The following is an 18,924-nucleotide window of genomic DNA, read 5'->3' on the forward strand; positions in this document are numbered from 1 at the left end:
ATTAAGGAGGACTATGTTATTTCAAGTTGGATTGGTATTAAAATTGGACAGTACTGTGAATCAATTGAGTGATATTAAAAACTGATTTTGAAATGCCAGTTATAAGTCATACATCTGTGAGATGACTGCACCATGCATGTTTACTAAGGGCCAGTCAGTTCACTGAAATGGATAACCACTTTTTACAAAAATTAATTAATCCCATTTTTTCAGAAAATTACTGTATCTTGTAAATTATCTTGCTCAAGACATTTCAACTGCCAGCAGGGCTCCCACATTGGGAGAGAGGGAGGGGGGCGGGGGTGAAGGGTATCCTTTACCAGGGTCTGGAGGCCTTAGGGGGCCTGGCCCAGGCTGCAACCCCCACGGGTATGTGTGTGGGAGGCGGCCCATGTTACAAGTTTGTACTGGACCTGCAAAAATTATGCTTGGGCACTGACTGCCAGTATACTATACTATTGCAAGGTAAGATCAAAGTCTCTGACTCATGATTTAACAAAGGATGTTTAATAATGGGAACTCTCCTTCACCAAAATAAAATGAGCATCAAAAAAAATCTGAGAAAGGCATTTTTAGCAATTAGTTCCATGAGTCACTGCAGGCAGCTGGTTAACCACTACCAGCAGTATTAATCATAAAGCAACCTGCAGCATTAAATCTTAGCATTACCAAGTGAAGTTACTATCAATACAAAACAGTTGGCAGTTTAACAAACACACACCAAACAAAAAAAGTGTAATACTCCTGGTAATCAAATCTCATTTACGACACAGTATATCTTATTGTTAAACAGATTTTTTCTATTTTACTGGTAAGGCTGATTTTATATCAGTAAATTACAAATGGTTCACACAAGTTTTTATATTGATTTTTTTCTTCATGAAGACACTCTCAAAATTACTCTAATACTTCCCTCTTTGAATCTCTGAAGTTTCTAATCTAGAAACTTGTATAATCAGAATATTATTTGGTTTTATATAAAAAGACTCTCTTAATACAGGCCTCAAATACACAAAATGACAAATTCACAAACACACACAAAAACCTTTTGGCATAGCAATTGTATCATGGACAATGGATTGGGGTCAGGTTTATCTCCCACTCTTGCAGATCTAGTAGCTTTTTTCATCTTTGTTATGATCTTAAGAGTCTAAAAAATATATCCTGGATCTTAAGTTTAGTCATGCATAACAGACACCTCAGGGAAACTGAAATTGCTAAAGAAATACAATTTAAGAGAGAAAGTTCATAGTTTCGGGCACTACATCTGACCCTAGAATCACTCTGCCAATTGCTGGGGATTTACAAAATCATGTTTTTCTATTTTTAAAATCTCTCCCCATCCTCACTGCTGTATTCAGAAAGTGAAATAAAATGTTATACTTTTATGCCGCTGCAGTAAAGTCAATTATATGCCACAATGATGAATTCTTTGTGCTAACATCAGAAAGATGCATTTTTAAAAGCGTAAATTAAACGAGTCTGAATATTCTGTTCTGTGGCCAAGCTCAGCTTGAATCATTGATCCAAGTATCACTAACATGCTTTTGGTTCACTGAATAGGCATAAAATTACATTCAACATTAAATTAATGAGATCAGTTATATGACAAATGTTTTCTACATTAGTAAATCTGCAAAACCCTATCAATAAGTACTTCAAGCAGAACAAAAACATTTTGTCTTACATGTAAAGTATGTTTTTATACAACCACTAATCCATAGGACTACTTGGCTCTCCCAGCCAAAGAACAAAAGAAGAAGCTTCATATTTTAATTTTGGTACCAGCTCTCTCTATTATAAGTAGTAACTCACGCATAAAATTTCACATGAAATAATTTTTCAACCTGAAGAGCAAAATTACCAGTTCTGGTAATCAAAAGAAGAACCAAACTAAGAGTTTTGAGGAGGGATTCTTTTGATTAGTGGATTTTATTGTGCATGCTATGGGAAAGCCAATTTACAGGAAGACAAAGCTGTCCTATTTTCACCAATATATAGGAGGCATACTTGAGATGTAGCAGGTAATGGTAAACAAAAGGGAGAGAATGAGAAAAAACAGGTAATAAGAGTTGGGTGGCCTCAACAACTTGTATCAGCAAAGGTACCACCTGCATAGGATGAAACATACACACACTGTATGACAAATGAACAGAGAGTCTGCTGTTCTGAATATTTTGTTGTATGAAGCACTGTCTCTGCCCAAGAAGCTATTAATGATCTAACAGAGCAAGCTAAGATATCTTAAGAAGTTTTGCTGAAGTGTGTAGGCTTTTCTGTTAACTAGCGTAAACTCTCCACCAGCATCCATTTGGGGCCTCCTCCCACACATTCATCTTGCCTGTTGCTTAGATCTTGTCAAGCAGCAGCAGCAGAAAATCAGTATGACTCTTAACAGTTCCACTGCTGCCAAACGAGATCTGAATGGCAGCACTGAAAAATGACTTGTCTTATTATGCTCAGCTGCATCTTGACAAAGCTCTGAGCAGTAGAGGCACTGTAGCTGTCTGAAGACTCAGAAGACATGGCATCAATTTGCAATCAGCTCATGTCTGACTCGTTATTTGCACAACTATAAAAGTTAGAATTTTTCTCATAATAAAACCAAAAATTCTGCAGAAACACATGGCTTAGATCCCTTTACGCTAACCAGGAAAAGCATCTTACTGACTACTGGAGAATGGATTTTTGGAGTTTTGCTTGAATGTATCCCTTTAGAAACTAGAACATTTCTGTTTTAAATTGAAATTGAAATAAGGAATTCACCATCCTATTGCCAATTTTTTCTAACATTACTTCATTTACCTTAGCTCAGATAAGATTAGTATATTACTATTTAGATATTTTTAAAATGGCACATGATACCATGCAAAATAAACCTTCATTTAAAAAAAAAAGAAAAAAAAAAAAGAAAAAAGAACCAATCAGTTTTCAATTTAAACATTCTCCTGCAATTAGGAACATAATGTAAAAAAAGCAAGAACTCAAACTGAATAAACCATTTTGATTGTCCAGCCTGAGTTAATTGCAAAAAGTCTACAATGTTATTGATAACATATCTAAGAAAAATCTATTAACCTGACAGCATCACTTCAAATAAATATTTAAGTGAACAGAAGGAAATTTTTCAGAATTATAGTTAACATGCAGTAAATCAAGATACTGTTTTGTAAATGTCACGAAAAGATTAGACATTAATACTAATTAAAACAGCAACTGTAGATTAACTACTTAGGTCAAAGATTATCAACATTGTATTTCCGGGCATAAAGTTCATTATGAGAAGGTCAGGCCAGAAGAAATGAGCATCCACCAAAAAACCCAGTTGTACAGCATCGCATAGTTACTTGATATAGGTGTTTTTACACTTTTTTCTGAAGCATCTAACATGGACCAAGTGGGAGTCAGAGTGAATTACTTAGACCACAAAAGAACTGTAATTATGGTTTTAAATGAATTTTTAAAAAATTGATATACAGTTACTAATTTCTCAATAAATTAAAACTACAACTACAGTATTACATTTGCTTATTTTAAATTTTGATTAATCTGAAGAAGCAAAGCACAGGCTAATTATTTTGTTACGGTAAGTTTACCCTGTTATAACAGCTGAAAAGGCAGTCAATCACATTCTAGGTTGTTGCTGCATAATGAGCTTCACTAAAAAGATGTATGTAGGTTACGAAATTGGATGTTAGCAGGCAGCTTCATCTCTTCAAAGCAAATATCATAACTGCATATTTTCATAGCTTATATATAGCAGTGATGTAAGTCTTCCTAATTCTCATTCTTCATGACCTGTCATGTTTCATCATTAAGAGACTCATTCCTACTCAAAGGAAACTGTGAAAAAGGGATTTCATACATAAACCATATATCCTAACACTTTTATATCTTAAGTCACTGTGTTCTGATATACTCCACATTATTTCAGACATATAGTTGAATCTTCAAAATCATTTAATCTCTTTGGCACTCAGTTGCATACCTGGGCTGCATCTCTTTTAATAGAAAACATTGAGTAGGAGATGAAACAGCCCTTTCCCCTCAAGAATCTACTGCTCATTTACCTGAATGCCTTTTGGAAGTCAATACATTCCTCAGGAGAATCTAAACACTTTTTTGTTATTTTTGAAGTCAGTGGCTGCACTTTGGAAAGTTCATTTGCAAAAGAAAACCCACATTACGACAATTCCTACTGCAGCATTTTTTAACATTCACATGAATATGGTACCTAAACAACACAAGAACAACAGCTCCCACTACTGAAATGAAGAAAGAGGAAGCCGAGAGAAATTTGTGCAATATGTCCTAGAAGACAAGAAATGAATTTCTATTCTAATTTTCATAATTATTAAAAGAAGAACTGGAACAAAGGTTTGAGTTACATGACATCAAAATATTTGCTTTATAATCTACACAGTGAACATCTTCAAGGGTGTCTAAAAATTGACCTTTTTACTGCTATTCTCTGATGCTTCAAAATCTACCATCAATTCTCCAATGAAAATGGCAGCTGCTAATCACTAGCACTGTGCACCCTGACAAGCAGAGAAAATTAACAAACAGGTATCAAGATCTATTTACAAAAGATAAAGCAATCCACATGTAGAGTATACACAGCTGCAGACAGTTCAAGGGCTGTCATTTTGTTCTATATTTGGTATAGTGCAAAATGGGGTTCAAGTCCATGATTCAGGCTCCAAGATGCTTTGGTAATATAACAACTACCATCGCCAAGTTGATTCTCTGTACTTATGCCTAAGTTTAGCACCTTCGGGTCAATCCTTTTTATACACAGTTGTGAATTCACATTCAGTAGCATTATTTCTTCTTCTTAAGAAAAGTGCATCTGACAAAACATCAAAATTAAAAAAAACAGTCTAATAAGAAATCTTCATAGTACAGAACACTAGCTTATGAGTTTCTAAGCTACTCTTCACTTTATATGCACTCCTATCTGTGTCACTTTCAGAAAGTCACACACAAATGACTTTGCAAGAAGTTTTATTCCACGTTTGGAAAAAAAAAGCAATTACTATTCCTGCATTTGAAGAAATTAGATAGCCTCTAAGATTAATTTTTCCCTGCTTGCAATTTACCTATTGAATAAATGAGTCTATAGTTAATTTTAAAATTTTCATAAGGACAATTCCAATTCTAGGAAACACTATCCTCCCTGGCAACAGAGAGTCAGATATCCATTTTGAGTCCTGTCTAGACAATGAAAAAAATATGAAGTGGGTTTAGCAACCTTTGTCGTTCTTCCTTGACTGCTCTAGGGAGGACCTAGTCTGCAGATGAAAAAAACTGATGGTTTCTCAGATCAGGAGGGATCCCTCTCCTGCCTCTTGACAGGTTTGGTCTGCCTATCAAGGCTCCACATAGCAGAGACCTAATGTCATGGATCTGTGGACCTTATTAAGAGTAAGAAATGGAGCCCCTATTTGGCGTATTCAAAGGGAACATAGTAAGTCTGTTGCCTCTGTGCATAACGGAAGGGCAGTATCTCCAATACTCATCTGGAAGGGACAGGGGAAGAGGTGGCATGGACATCAGAGTTCCCATCTGTGTCTTACTCTTCCACCCCAGGTTTTCCAATATCTCTCTCTGGTCTACATATTTACAAAATCTTAAGTGCTATAGTATCCAAGATGCTTCATTTCTCTTGCTACAGAAATTCTCTTCCTACCTTTTGTACACACCCCTTTGCCAAGTAACCATGTCACAGAACTGGTCAGTCTCCCTTGTTGGCAGCCCAACAGACTGCTATTGGGAAATCTGGATCCCCAGGTGTTTTAAGCTTCTAGAGTCTGAACAGAGTCCAGGCAGTGGCCCTGTCTTGGGGCCAATACGCACACTCTGTGGGTGCCGACCCTCTGACTAGCATCCCCTCCTAAGAGCTGCAACCATACAGCCCCCCTTGCCTAGGCCCTAGCTCGGTGCTCACCCTTCAGGTTCCCCCATATTTGAAACACACCCTCTCTTATAATACTCCACCAAAGGTGCCAGCCTCCTGAGTCACAGTTTAACTCTCTCAAGGGGGCATGTGGTACGCATGCTATATAACACAGATGCTTTGCACAGAATTCTAACACATTACTGTTCTTTACTTAACAGATAACACCAAGGGAGTACTGATCATTAGAAAACAAACACCTAAAAGTCAATAACCCTTGCTAGCTCATCCTTCCCTTGGGAGTCCATCTGTCTTCTGGAAGGCAGGGTCCCCCTACCTCATCAGGATCCTACATGTAGCTCTTGCAGCTTGAACTGCTGAAACATGGCTGACAAACTCCCAAGCACAGCTGCTTCTGTCCTTTAAACTTTCCAGTCTCCTCTGCCAGGTGACTGACTTCCTCAATACATGACTACAGAGGTGACTTCACTGCCAGACAATCTCTCCCTTGTCAAGGTAGCAGCTATTCTGTTGTCTGGGATATTTGTATTTCAACAGCAGATCATCCAGATTTAGCAATTCTCTGCATTAAGCCCTTTATCACTACCCTGTTGGAATTTCAGTCCGAAATGGAGGTAAACGGACATTGTTTTTTCTAATGTGCTGCACATTCAAAATGATGTTTGCAGCTTGGTAAAGATAGATACAAAGTTCATAATCTCACATAAACTGTATAGAGAGATTCCCCAAATTGTCTCACTGTATATAAGACCTCAAAGGCTAACACCTTGATTTCACACCGGTTACTGGCAGCAAGTATAGATTTCAGAGCACTGGAGAATTATGCTCCTACCACGAGACACCATTTAGTAGGTCACGTGCTGCATTCTGCATCAATTTCAGTTTATCTTTGGTCTTGGTGCATAGCCCCATTTACAGCACATTACAATAATCTAATGAGGTGCCAAAGGCATAGCCAAATATAGCAGGGTTTGCAACAGAGGCTAGGCTGCATTTTCAACTGCACCTGGCAGGTAGAAAAATCGCTATTGTCCATGTCTACTATCTGAGTATACAGGAATAGACCAAATTTTCACACACCTTAAATTTAGGGAGGCCAAATACTGAAAGCAAAAACTTCCTTATAGCACAGAAGAATTTGAGAAACTAAATTAAAAACTAAAAATTACCCTCTGAATGGGAGACCCCAAACTTTGAATTTTTAGAAAACATGCAAGTCTGGAAAGAGTGAAAGAAAAAAAATGTTCTTCAGTTAGCAAGAGGTTCGTTAGACCAGGAAGCTGTGTTTGGGTTTGGTTTTTGTTTTTCTGGTATGCTGAAAGCCAATGTTTGTTTCTATTTTGGGGGGGCCAACGGGAGAGGTAGTAGTAGTTGGTTCCGATGCCTTCTGTTACTTTCTATTTCTAGCCTTCTCAATATCTGAGTGTAGAGTTTGTTTCCAGATTTAGAGCACTGGAATTCCACAAATGAATAGAATACATCCTTGGCATCAATTTTATCTGAACAGCTATCAGAGAGGTAATCTTAGACAATTAACTGTTCTGAGATCTCCTATGAAACAGCTGAAATAGGTCATCCTGAATATCTAACATTACAAGCCTTTATCTAACCTTACAAGATCATTGCTAACATGAGCCAAAACAAGCATTGCCTGCTATGGAACTATTTTTCTTTCACCGCCATTCATGAACTTTTGCAATTTATCATGGACATCTCATATGGCAAAAGCACTGCCAAAATATGGAATGATTTCTAAATGCATATACTGTAAGCAGAACTCCTTATAGCAGTGTTTCTTCAACACGAGGGGCACTCCCCAGGGGCCTTGGCTCATTGGTAAGGGACAGAAGAAAACAGTAGAGATGGATAAAATTACATAACATAGGATCTGCTCCTCACCAATGCAAGTATATTATCTTGACTCTAGGTAAATGGGAACATTACTAATTCTTGGCTAACACAGCAGTCACTGAACAGGACAGGTTTAGGAGTTGACAAAGCAGGATCACCTTTTAAAAACATAAAAATAGAATAGATGCAGTTTCTATTTAAATGAAAGGCAACTGAATAGTAAAAAAATCTGTATTTTAAATGTACTGTGGCTTAAGACAGGATTTAGTCCGTCACTTGAAAGTCAACAAAAAAGTCCAAAAGATGGCCCCACACCAATCATATGAACATTTTGATTTTCTACCATCTCTGGTAATATTGTCTGGTTAAGAGCAAGGCAAATGTCAGTTTGGTTTACATGCAATGTAGTTGTAGCCATGTTGGTCCCAGGATATTAGAGAGACAAGGTGGGGGAGGTAATATCTTTTACTTGACCAACTGCTGTTGGTGAGAGAGACAAGCTTTCAAGTCACACAGAGCTAACTCGAGTTTCATTTTGAGATAATACTATATCTGAAGAATCATTCCTTGTAAACGCTTCATAAAGTATTTCCATGGTGCAGCAACACAAATGTCAAATGACAGAATGACAAATCATCAGTTATAAGGAACAAAAGGGTTACTTTACACAGTAATTTAATGCAAATGTTCTTCTGCTACTTGAATGACTTTCCTCAAACTATTTGTACTTTGTCTCTTCATAAAGAAATCGAGTCCTCCTTTCTCCAATTAGTATTTGCCTACATAGTGACTACTCTTGTCTAGCCAGTCCTCACTGTGTTTAGATATACAGTAATATAAGTAAAAACAGTTAGAAATTGGTATTTGTACCTTTCACCAAGCACTTAAATCTAAAGCAATCAGTACTAATTTTGTTGGAGAAACAACAGAGAACCTATAAAAATAGAATCCATCAGAGATCACTAGGTACATATAAACCAGAAAACCAATCCTTCTCTAGTGAGTAGTCAAAACAGTGTTGGAAACTCTGGACCTGGAGCTGCAGACAATCTGAAAGTTAGCACTCAATGGTGGAAAAGGTTTTTGCACGGCTATAAACAAGTTTCCTATGCCTTTTTATTACAGAAATATAAGCATCTGAGACAGAGCACCAAACAATCCCAATAAGAGATGAAAACACTTTGCTAAAACATCATGGGGAACTTTTAAGTTTATTCAGCTTTCTAAGATCAAAAGTGTGATGAATTTTTTTTTGTAGGAGGTGGGTAGGGAGATAAAAACAATTGGGAATAAAAACTTTTGTTTGCAAACTCGGCTGGTAGTCTTACTATAGCACCCATCTCTGGAAGCAATGCCCACTTGACAGGATGGGCTCAGATTTGAGGACTAAGACAAAGATCCATCAGTAGACTTACAACTAGAACATGGAGCCAAGGCCAAGGCATCATCCATTAGCAGGCTCTTCAGTCTCCTCTCTGTCCCATGTGGCAACAATCCACAGACCAAACAATCCCTCAGGGAGTGCTTCCAACCAATGACCATGCTGATCTGTACTAGCCAGATACTTTGATACTCAAACTTGCTAAACCCACCCTTATATTATGGGCTGACCATGGTCCTGATGTTAGAACAAAGAACTATCACACAAAGCCACCATTAATTTGCTAAATAAACTAATGCAAAAGTAGCTAAATTTTAAACTAAACACCACTAACTGTAAAAAGAGTAGTCTAGTTCCTCAGCTATTCTAACAGGCAGAAAATAGAGAACTGTGGATGTGTCAAGAGGTGGGGGCGGGCCTTCTATAACCTAGAATTCTGTAGCCATCAGATCCTCACTAGATACAAACACCTCTGAATTGTGGTACTGTTATTAACAGTTCTGTGGCTTGCAAGTATGATCCTCTGTTCCTAAGGTGAAGCTGCAATAGCAGTATTTGAAGATTATATCATATCCTAATTATATTACTAGAAGAGAACACAAAGCAAAACAGGAAGCCAATTGGTGGAAAACTAGTATTCACACTGAGGAAACACCATATTAGTAACTCGATTTCTCTAATCTCATTTGTTCCCTTTACACATCTGCTTTGACTAGCAAAGCAATGCAAGAAGGAAGTTGATCTACACATGGTACAGGAAGCAAGTTCTTAATAACCATGACAAAGGAAGATGCAGTTACAATGTTGGGCAATTCCTTTATCTGATATTCAAGTGGCAGTTTTATAAGCATGCAGTAGCTGCTGAAGTTGCCCGCTTTGCCTTGTGCTTCAGACACTACCTTTACTACTCAAACAGAAAAAAGTGTACTTGTGTATAGAAAAAAAGTTAAACACAGCTGGAACAGCATACATGGATTTTCTAAAATAATTAAAAACTTATATTAACTTACAGAAACATTATGTTATCTATGGCAGTAGTTAACCTTTACCCACCCAGGACTCAAACAAAAGTGAGTTGCATTCTCTTGCCACAATCCAAAACCCCATAAGTCTGTGGCCAGAAGAAATAGTAGGTCAGGGTCACGCCAACTAAACACAGCTTGTTTGAGATGCTGGGAAAAGGTCTGTTTCTCCCTCCTCCACTGCCTGCAGTGTTGTTCTCCCAGAAAGGTTACCCTTCAAGTTACTTTAAGAGACATTGGGGTTTGGCAAAGCAGCAGGAAAGAAGAGCATAAGCTTCTCCTTTTCTCCTTTTCTTCACTACCACTAGACCCTAGGATCTATATGAATTTTATTGGATTCAGTTTGTTTCTCAACTAGAAGAGTGCAATCTAGTGGCAACCCCTAGTAACCTATCATCAGGTTAAACCTCACTGCTTAAGGAACACTGATCTATAGGAAGAAGTTTTAAATGTAATCTCTAATTTTAGATTTTAAGCATGGTGTCAAATTTAAAACTTTGCAAGAAAATATCTCTCTGGCAGAATGGTATCATAACTAAGGTAGGCCAGTGCTTCACTCACCCACTCCTTCCAATAATCAGTCAGAAAAAAATGGCATAAGTGTTCAGCACCAAGACGACTGACATTAAAAATGCTAAACAAAATCCAGAGACTACATTTAATAAGATTGCTACATTCAACATAGCACTAACCAGCACCAATTTTTATCCTTCACTCTCAGAATTCTAGAGAAAAAGGTGTGAGATGACTGTACCTCATTTCAGTTCCAATCCTTTTTGATGATTTTAATCCATCTTTCTTTTTTTATCCTTCTGACATGCATAGTGGCAAATGTCTGAACACTTAACAGCTTCCATATAATTGACCACAGTTTTACCAGAACAACAGAAACTTATAATGGGAACACAGGAACTGCTATACAGGATCAAGTCCAACATGTTTACAGTGGCCAGTCTCAGATATTTGAAAGGAAGCCAAAAGAAACTTCAAAGTGAGCAAGTATGGAATAACCTGTTTTAGCAAATGCTGATTTAGTTCATGAAAAACATTTTATCTAATTTAACTATGTTCTAGGAAATTTATCACCTTTTTTTACTTCTATTAACTTCCTGGCTTAAATGACATCTAGGGACAGCAAATCCCAAATTAAATTTTCATTTTAAATTTGTTGCATTTTAATTTAGTTATGTGTCTCCTTTGTTTGTGACTCATGAGTGCAAGTAGAAGCACCCAATACCTTCTTTATTCTGCTTGTTATTTTATATGCTTTTATCACATCCACTTTTGCTTGTCTTCTCACTAAACTAGAGTCCTAATCTGTTCAATCAATCACTCCAAATCCAAAAGGCTTTCCATGCCTGCCTGTAAATTAGTTTCATCAACCTCTCTGGATCTCTTCTACATCTCTTGAGACTGGGTGATCAGAAGTAAACAGCATTCTAGATGAGAGCACGCCATTGATATTTCCATGATAAGAAGATAATATTTTCAGTCTCATTCTTTAACACCATTGCCATTTTTGATCATCACTGTACAAGGACTGGGGTTCTTTGTTTGTCCACAGTGACTCCAAGGTCTTCTTTCTATACATCTTCCCCACCCCAGATGATTATAGTTAATTAGAAGCTAGCAACATTTACAAGTAGTTCCAATTATTTATTCCAATGTTCATTATCTTGCATTTCACCAAATTTAATCTGCCATGGTGCTGCCTGTTTACCTTCCTTTACTGGTAAATAATTAATGCCTCTTCACCATCTTCTAATTTATTATGACATTTCCTGTCATTATGTGAAAGTTTATTTTCCTTAAGCATAAACAAGTTATATCAAAAAGATCTACTTTTATGTACTATTTTGTGAATGCAAAATTCTAGTAGATTTAAACATGAACAATTTTACTTTAGAGAAACCAAGCTGCCCATCTCATACCTAGGTGTGTTTACAGTTCTATTTTTATTTATCATTTCAACCTCCTAAAAAAGGTTCAATGGTCTGCAACTCCCAGGATGACCTACTAAATAGTCCAACACTAATCACTGGGGAGTCAGAGCTCCTAAAGAGACAGCAACTTTATCAGTGTTTGATAAACACTTATTATCCTCCAGCTGACTTTAATGAGCGAATGGATATTTTTCTTAGCAGCTCACTTGCTTCATTCTCAGCTTCCTCCAGAACTCTTGGAATTATATCAACTGCTCCTCGTGGCTTGTTGCAAATTTCAGCTGTTCTCTCGCCCTATTCTCACTGGGGCTTAACTTTGATACCTGAGCAGTAATCATTCAACATCCTCTAGTGAAGATTGATGTTCCTGGCAAGTAGGGAGATTCTAATTCTTATGATTAAGAAAACTTCTTCCCAAATGTGCATCAATATACTGCTGGTTTCCTGGGGTCTACGGCAAACTGCTCCAGTGATAAAAAAAACCCCCAAACAACTGCTGCTTATAGCTTTGCTAACCAGCAACAGAGTTAAGATAACAAGATCTGGTCATTCAGAAACCATTGGACAAAAGTAAAAAGTGTTAAGAATGTCAGTTGTTATTGCTACTACTTGGGAAAGTTAGGAAAAAAGAGCAGAAGGCAGTACGGGAACTATTCATAGGAGGAGTAAGTAGGCAAAAAAAAAAAAAAAAAAAAAAAAAGAATTAGCAGATCCCTGGAAGGAATCCCAGTATCTTATGTGACTTGACTTCATAAGGACATCACCCCAGGTTCTCACTGGCAAACTCTCCAGCCCTCTTCTCAGTCTTTAATATTATTTTGTAGCTAGTATTCAATTAAAATGCTGAACACCATGAGATCTGAATGAGAAGGAAGTGACTGTTTATGGTCTTTCAAGAAAATAAGGGATACAGGATGGGAGTCCTAATGCCTGGCTTTTTGTTTTGTGCACTGACGAGCTTTGCTTCTAGAAATATCAGTGTCAGAACACAATATTTATTACTTTGTTAAACTGAGTCAAACGAAGGCAACTATAGTAGGCTGAAAATCTGCTTGCAGTTATCTTTGAGTAAAAGGGGAAGGTGATCTATAATCTAATCTGTGTTTCCGACTGATGAGCAGGCAATCTACTTTCACTCTTGGGACACTCCTTAAAATATTAGTCTGGTTTTAATACACAAAGATATCCATAAAGAGTAATAATTTGAGGAGAACCTAGCAGTAAAACAAATCCTTCAAGCAGAGAAATATATGGATTAAAACCTAGAAATGTCATTTTTGGACAGACCTTAAAAATTAATACACCATTTTAACATGGAAAGGCTGCCTTGCCATATGTGAAAGACTAATATTTGGTTAAGTAACATTCAGTGAACATTCAGCTGAAAAGATTCCTATACATGGAGAAAGAATTTCACTATTTTGATATCCTGAAGCTCTATCTACAAATGCAACGTATTTTGAAAACAATGCACAAAAGAAAAAGCCAGGCATTTCGACCCCCTTTCTGTATCCCTCATTCATGCAAGTATTCCAACTCACCTTAAACCTAACTGTCTGAAACAGGATCAGGCTTTCTATCTATCACGAAGCATTTCTTTAAAATACTGTATTCTGTTGAAGTTCTTCCTCATAGGAATACATCCTTTAAAAATCACCTGAAAAATAGCCTTTTCCAAATCCAGATCAAAAGTATGTAGTCTACAGAAATCTATCTTCACACCCCCTACTAAACTTGCACCCTGATAGCCTCTTAAAGTATTTTGGCCCCACATTTTTCAATGCCATTTTGTTACAACAGATATCTATTCTCAATCCATTTCTATTAAGATAGTCTTAGGAATGTGATCTTCCAAAAAGTCAAACAAATTTCCAAGCTATAGCAGTACATGGGTGTCTAATTCAACTACAGCATTTAAAGTCCATGCATCCATAGAACAGACTCAAAGACTCCAGCAAACTCTGGCACAATGGTATGTTTAGCATGTTTTAGGCCCAGTCTAGAAAAAAAGCTGTAACACAGCTATGAAAGTCCTACAAAACAAGGACTGAAAACCATTCACTTGCAGTAATTGAAAAGACTTCCTTCGCAGTTAGAGGTCTGTGGACCCAATTCTATACATTTCAATTTATTTATTATTTTAAGACAAAATAAGTTTCTAGCCTTTATGGTAGCAAAGGTAATCTTTCACACATGGGATAAAAAATGATTTAGTGACAACTTCCTATGGCAACAGATGGACATCAACAGTATATCTGCAACTGCTCATAGCATTCTCCAAGTTCAAGCAAAGTGAAAACTTCCTGGACTGGATGGGAAAAGCATGGGAAAGCAACAAATTTTCTGTGGCTTCATGGGAAAGTAACAAGCAAGAACTGAAGCATGGACTGGAGCTATTCATTGGGGAGGACAAAAAGAGGTAGGGGTGAAGTAGCAGACACACATGCCTATTAAAATAACTATGAGGATCTGGGATTAGAGAAAAATAACAACCCATCTACACAGTTCTCCTCCCATCCAGCAATGAGAGAGAACTGTGATGGAGCTTCAGATTTATCACAGACCTATTAGTGAGAGGTAACATGAAAAAACCTCAAGGAAGATATAGGGACAAGCCTTAAACTTACACATTTCTACTGATATCAGTCGGGCTTCTGTTAACACCTGCTTTATGAGGATTTGATCAGGGAATGGTGTGTTTTTTTAAATGTATACTCATGAAATTCTCTTATATGCTTATTATGAAATTACAAGCTAAAAGCTATTTTTAAAGTTACCATATAAAAACATGATTTAACATTATATTAAAGGTTCAGGTTCAAACCGCAAAACTTGGGAAATTCAGAAATTAAAGCTGTTATGCTAATATCTCTCAATGTTGCATGAACAATTCCCAAGCACCTGGAGTAACAAATTAAAAACAAACAAACCAGCCTTTAACTCAAACCTCTGGAAGAAATGAAATCTGACGAACACTCGTGTTACTTGAATGTAACTGTAAAAGATTAGAGAAAATTCCTTTAATTTATTTGCTTTATTACATACAAAAAATATTAAAAAATTAAGTTTGAAAAGTCAAGCACACAAAAGTTAGAAAGTGTCCAAGTTAAAATTGCACATACAACCTTAATTCTGCCCCCTTGGGCACATGCCTTAGGATATAGTTGTTAGTTACATGTAGAACCCTGCATGAATACAAAATATGTATTCACATCCTATCCACAAAGATGGTCTGCGGATATAAAGTGGATAGCCGCGGATTTGCAGGGCTCTAGTTACATGATCAACAAAATTATTAGGGGAACAAAGAGCAACATAAATGATTACAGTATGGAACACATTCCATGAGAGAGATTAAAAAGACTAGGACTGTTCATCTTAGAAAAGAGATGACTAAGGGGGGATAAGATAGCGGTCTATACAATCACGAGTAGTGTGGAGAAAGAGAACAGGGAAGTGTTATTCACTCTTTCACATAACACAAGAACTAGGGGTCACCCAATGAAATTAATAGGCAGCAAGTTTAAAACAAACAAGGAAGTTCTTCTTCACACAACAACACAGTCAACCTGTTGCCAGGGGATGCTGTGAAGGCCAAAAGTAGAACTGGATTAAAAAGGGAATTAAATAAATTCATAAAGAATAGGTCCATCGATGGCTAATAGCCAGCATGGTCAGGGATGCAACCCCATGCTCCAGGTGTCCCCAGTCCTCTAACTGCCAGAAGGTGGGATTGGATGTCAGGGGATGGATCACGCAAAATTGCTCTGTTCTGTCCATTCCCTCAGAAGCATCTGGCACTGGCCAGTGTCAGAAGGCAGGATATTGGGCTAAACAGATTATTGGTCTAACCCAGTATGGCCATTCTTATCCTAGAATCCTAGAAAGTTAGGGTTGAAAGGGACCACAGGAGGTCATCTAGTCCAACCCCCTGTTCGAAGCAGGGCCAACCCCAACTAAATCATCCCAGCCAGGGCTTTGTCAAGCCAAGCCTTAAAAACCTCTAAGGATGGACGTTCCACCACCTCCCTAGGTAACCCATTCCAGGACTTCACCACCCTTCTAGTGAAAAAGTTTTTCCTAATATCAAACCTAGACCTTATGTTCCATTTTTATCGCAAGAACTCTGAATTTAAAAGCCTCAGTTATTTAAACAAGATAGTAAAATGTAATACTAAATTTAAAGATAAAAATCAGTGTTATAAGACATTTAAAATAACTTAAAATTCAAGAACCCGGCTCAGTTTAAATTTAACACGCAGTTATAATGGGGGAGGGTAAATGTTCTTCTTAGAGAATAATCATTTGAATGTATCTATTTGGTGTCAGATCTACTGAAGAGATGATTAATGAATTAAGATTAAACCACATAAGAAAAAAAAAAAGGTTTTGTCAGTGTACAACTGAGACAGTAGCTAAAAGAATGTGCTAGATTTTTCAATCCCACACAGTGCTGAACATGAAACTATACCAATTACTCTATGGTGACTATCACAATATTCTGCAGTACAGTTTTGGAGTGCAATTGTTTCATGTGTACTGTCTTTGTACATATGCAAAGGAAGAGTTAAATATGTAACATGACTGAATTTTAAAAAAAGAAATCAAGCCATCATTCTAATAACATTCCCTCTTCGAAATCACTCTTTAATGTTTCAGTTAAGATTATGCACTACAAATTGTGTCAGCATATCTGTAACCTCAAAGAGATATAGTAAGTAGTTTTTTGTTTTCATATCAACAGGAAACCACTGCAGAGGCAAACTATCCATTTTCCTATTGACTACCTCATTAGTGTCTGCTGACCCTGATCTGTTTAAAGGAGGTACGCCAGGGCATACAGCTTGAGCTTCAGTGAGACAACTCAACAGGTCAGTACAAATATAACTTTACATGTTATCTAAGGGAAATGCTTGATACCTACCATATCATTAGGATGCAAAACAGTCTCTCTCACAGGTCAGACACATGAAAGAACTCAGAATTACACTTATTTTCCTATACAAAAACACTGCATGCTGAAACTGGTACAAATCTGAAACAATGTATAACTTGACATTAACCTTGAGCCAAGATACATGAGTCAAGTTAATTTTAGAAGCTTCTACTAGCTGGTAAAACAGTATAGAATAAGGATAGCAACAATTTCTATGTACAATTTAAAGACTGCAGTAACAAACACTGGGCTGAATGACAAAGGAGCACAGTCAAAACTGTATCATTCAAGGGAGAGTACAAGATAAACTACTTTGCTAAAATATGGTGTTACTTAACACTCTATCTTGATTTCTTTAAACTAACAGAATAAGATTGATCTAATTAAATGGGTTCTATAAACATCAAATTGAATATTACTCTGATAACAATCCAACAGGGCATAGGCAATATTTGCTGGAAAGGACAAGAACTGATAAAGACTGAGAAGTCAAAGAATTTAATCCAATGTATTATTTCACATGTTGTCCCTCCATTACTGAAGGATTGCCTATCAAAAGAAAACTTACACAAACCAGCATCTTGTAAGTCAGATTCAGAACCATAAATGCCAACTCATAACTTAAAAGTTAAAACTCTTGGACAGCTAAACACAAACCTTTCAACCCATTATTTACAGCTAGAGAAAACAACTGTATTTGGTTTCTCTTTTATGGAGTACAAATATGACTAGTAACTTTGGAGAGAGGAAGATCAAGATAAACTGAAATTTTGACAGTTATATAAACATAAGATTTAAGTTTTCATACTATTTAAAACTTTACAAATAGGAATCACTTCTACCAAATCTCTGGTTGCAGAAAGTACTATTTCTAACTGCGAGTGGTCAGGATTTCAAGTTAATCTTCATGCAACAGACAGTATTAGTAGCTAGGTTTTATAGCATCCATGAGTAAATAAAATGGTGGTATTAAAATGTACTCATACAGTTGAGTGGAATCTGCCATCTTTAGAACATAATCATTTGTTTGAATGTCTTCTCTCCCTCTCCATTTAGTCAAACCACAGTGGCTAGTAAACTGTGCAAGAGCATACATTTTTGGAATATCTTCAGTTCCAATATATAAAAAACAAAACAAAATCAAAGCTAATCCATATTAATCGCAGTACGATACTTTAAAAATCCCAGCAAAAACATACATTTTCTTCTCTAAACTGCTAACAGTTTAATACATTACAAAAAATATGGTCCCAAGGTTTTGCACTTGCTCAAAGTTTCATAGAGCACCAATCCCAGGGGCGGGAAAGAACAGGGTTGATCTAGTTGGGTTTGGTCCTGCTTTGAGCAGGGAGCTGGACTAGATGACCTCCTGAGGTCCCTTCCAACCCTAATCTTCTATGATTTTATGAGGGGCCAGGCCATAGCCTGATCACTGTTAAGCAACAGTCCCATACTAAAATCAGCATGGCTGCTGCTGCAGCAGTCCAGAGCAATGCTCCAGCTTTGTGGTTTTGACTCCAGATAGAGAGCCGACCAGGCCAAATGGCGTTGCAACATGCAATGGTGCATGTGAAATCTGTTCCTGTGCAGCAGAGAACAGGGGAGTCTGCTGAGAATTTGATTCCTTGCAGCACTGGCTTATACACTATGTGGGTAAGAGAGATGGTAGACTCCCCGAGCACAGGGAAACCCAGCATCCCTGCAGCAGTGAGGGGGCAGAGAAACGAACAGAGTTTGGAACGGGTTCCTGCCAGGGAGGGTGGCAGGGATGGGAATTTTCCCCTCCCCTCCCCTCCAAGAAATATCTGACATGGTGCCACCTGTTGTGAGTGGTTTGTTGTTTTATTTAAGGGACTGGGAAGTAAATGTTC

General features: G+C 37.3%; 1 protein-coding gene across 5 annotated transcripts in view; it reads right to left on the bottom strand.

Moving 5' to 3' along the window:
* The window catches only part of CYRIB (CYFIP related Rac1 interactor B), a 143,280-nt gene that overhangs the window by 76,798 nt on the left and 47,558 nt on the right, over positions 1-18,924 (bottom strand). The window lies entirely within an intron of this gene.

This window comes from Emydura macquarii, unplaced genomic scaffold (genome assembly GCF_026122565.2).
Source record: "Emydura macquarii macquarii isolate MOO-44397 ecotype Brisbane River unplaced genomic scaffold, CSIRO-AGI_Emac_v2 contig_369, whole genome shotgun sequence".
Lineage (NCBI taxonomy): Eukaryota > Metazoa > Chordata > Testudines > Chelidae > Emydura > Emydura macquarii.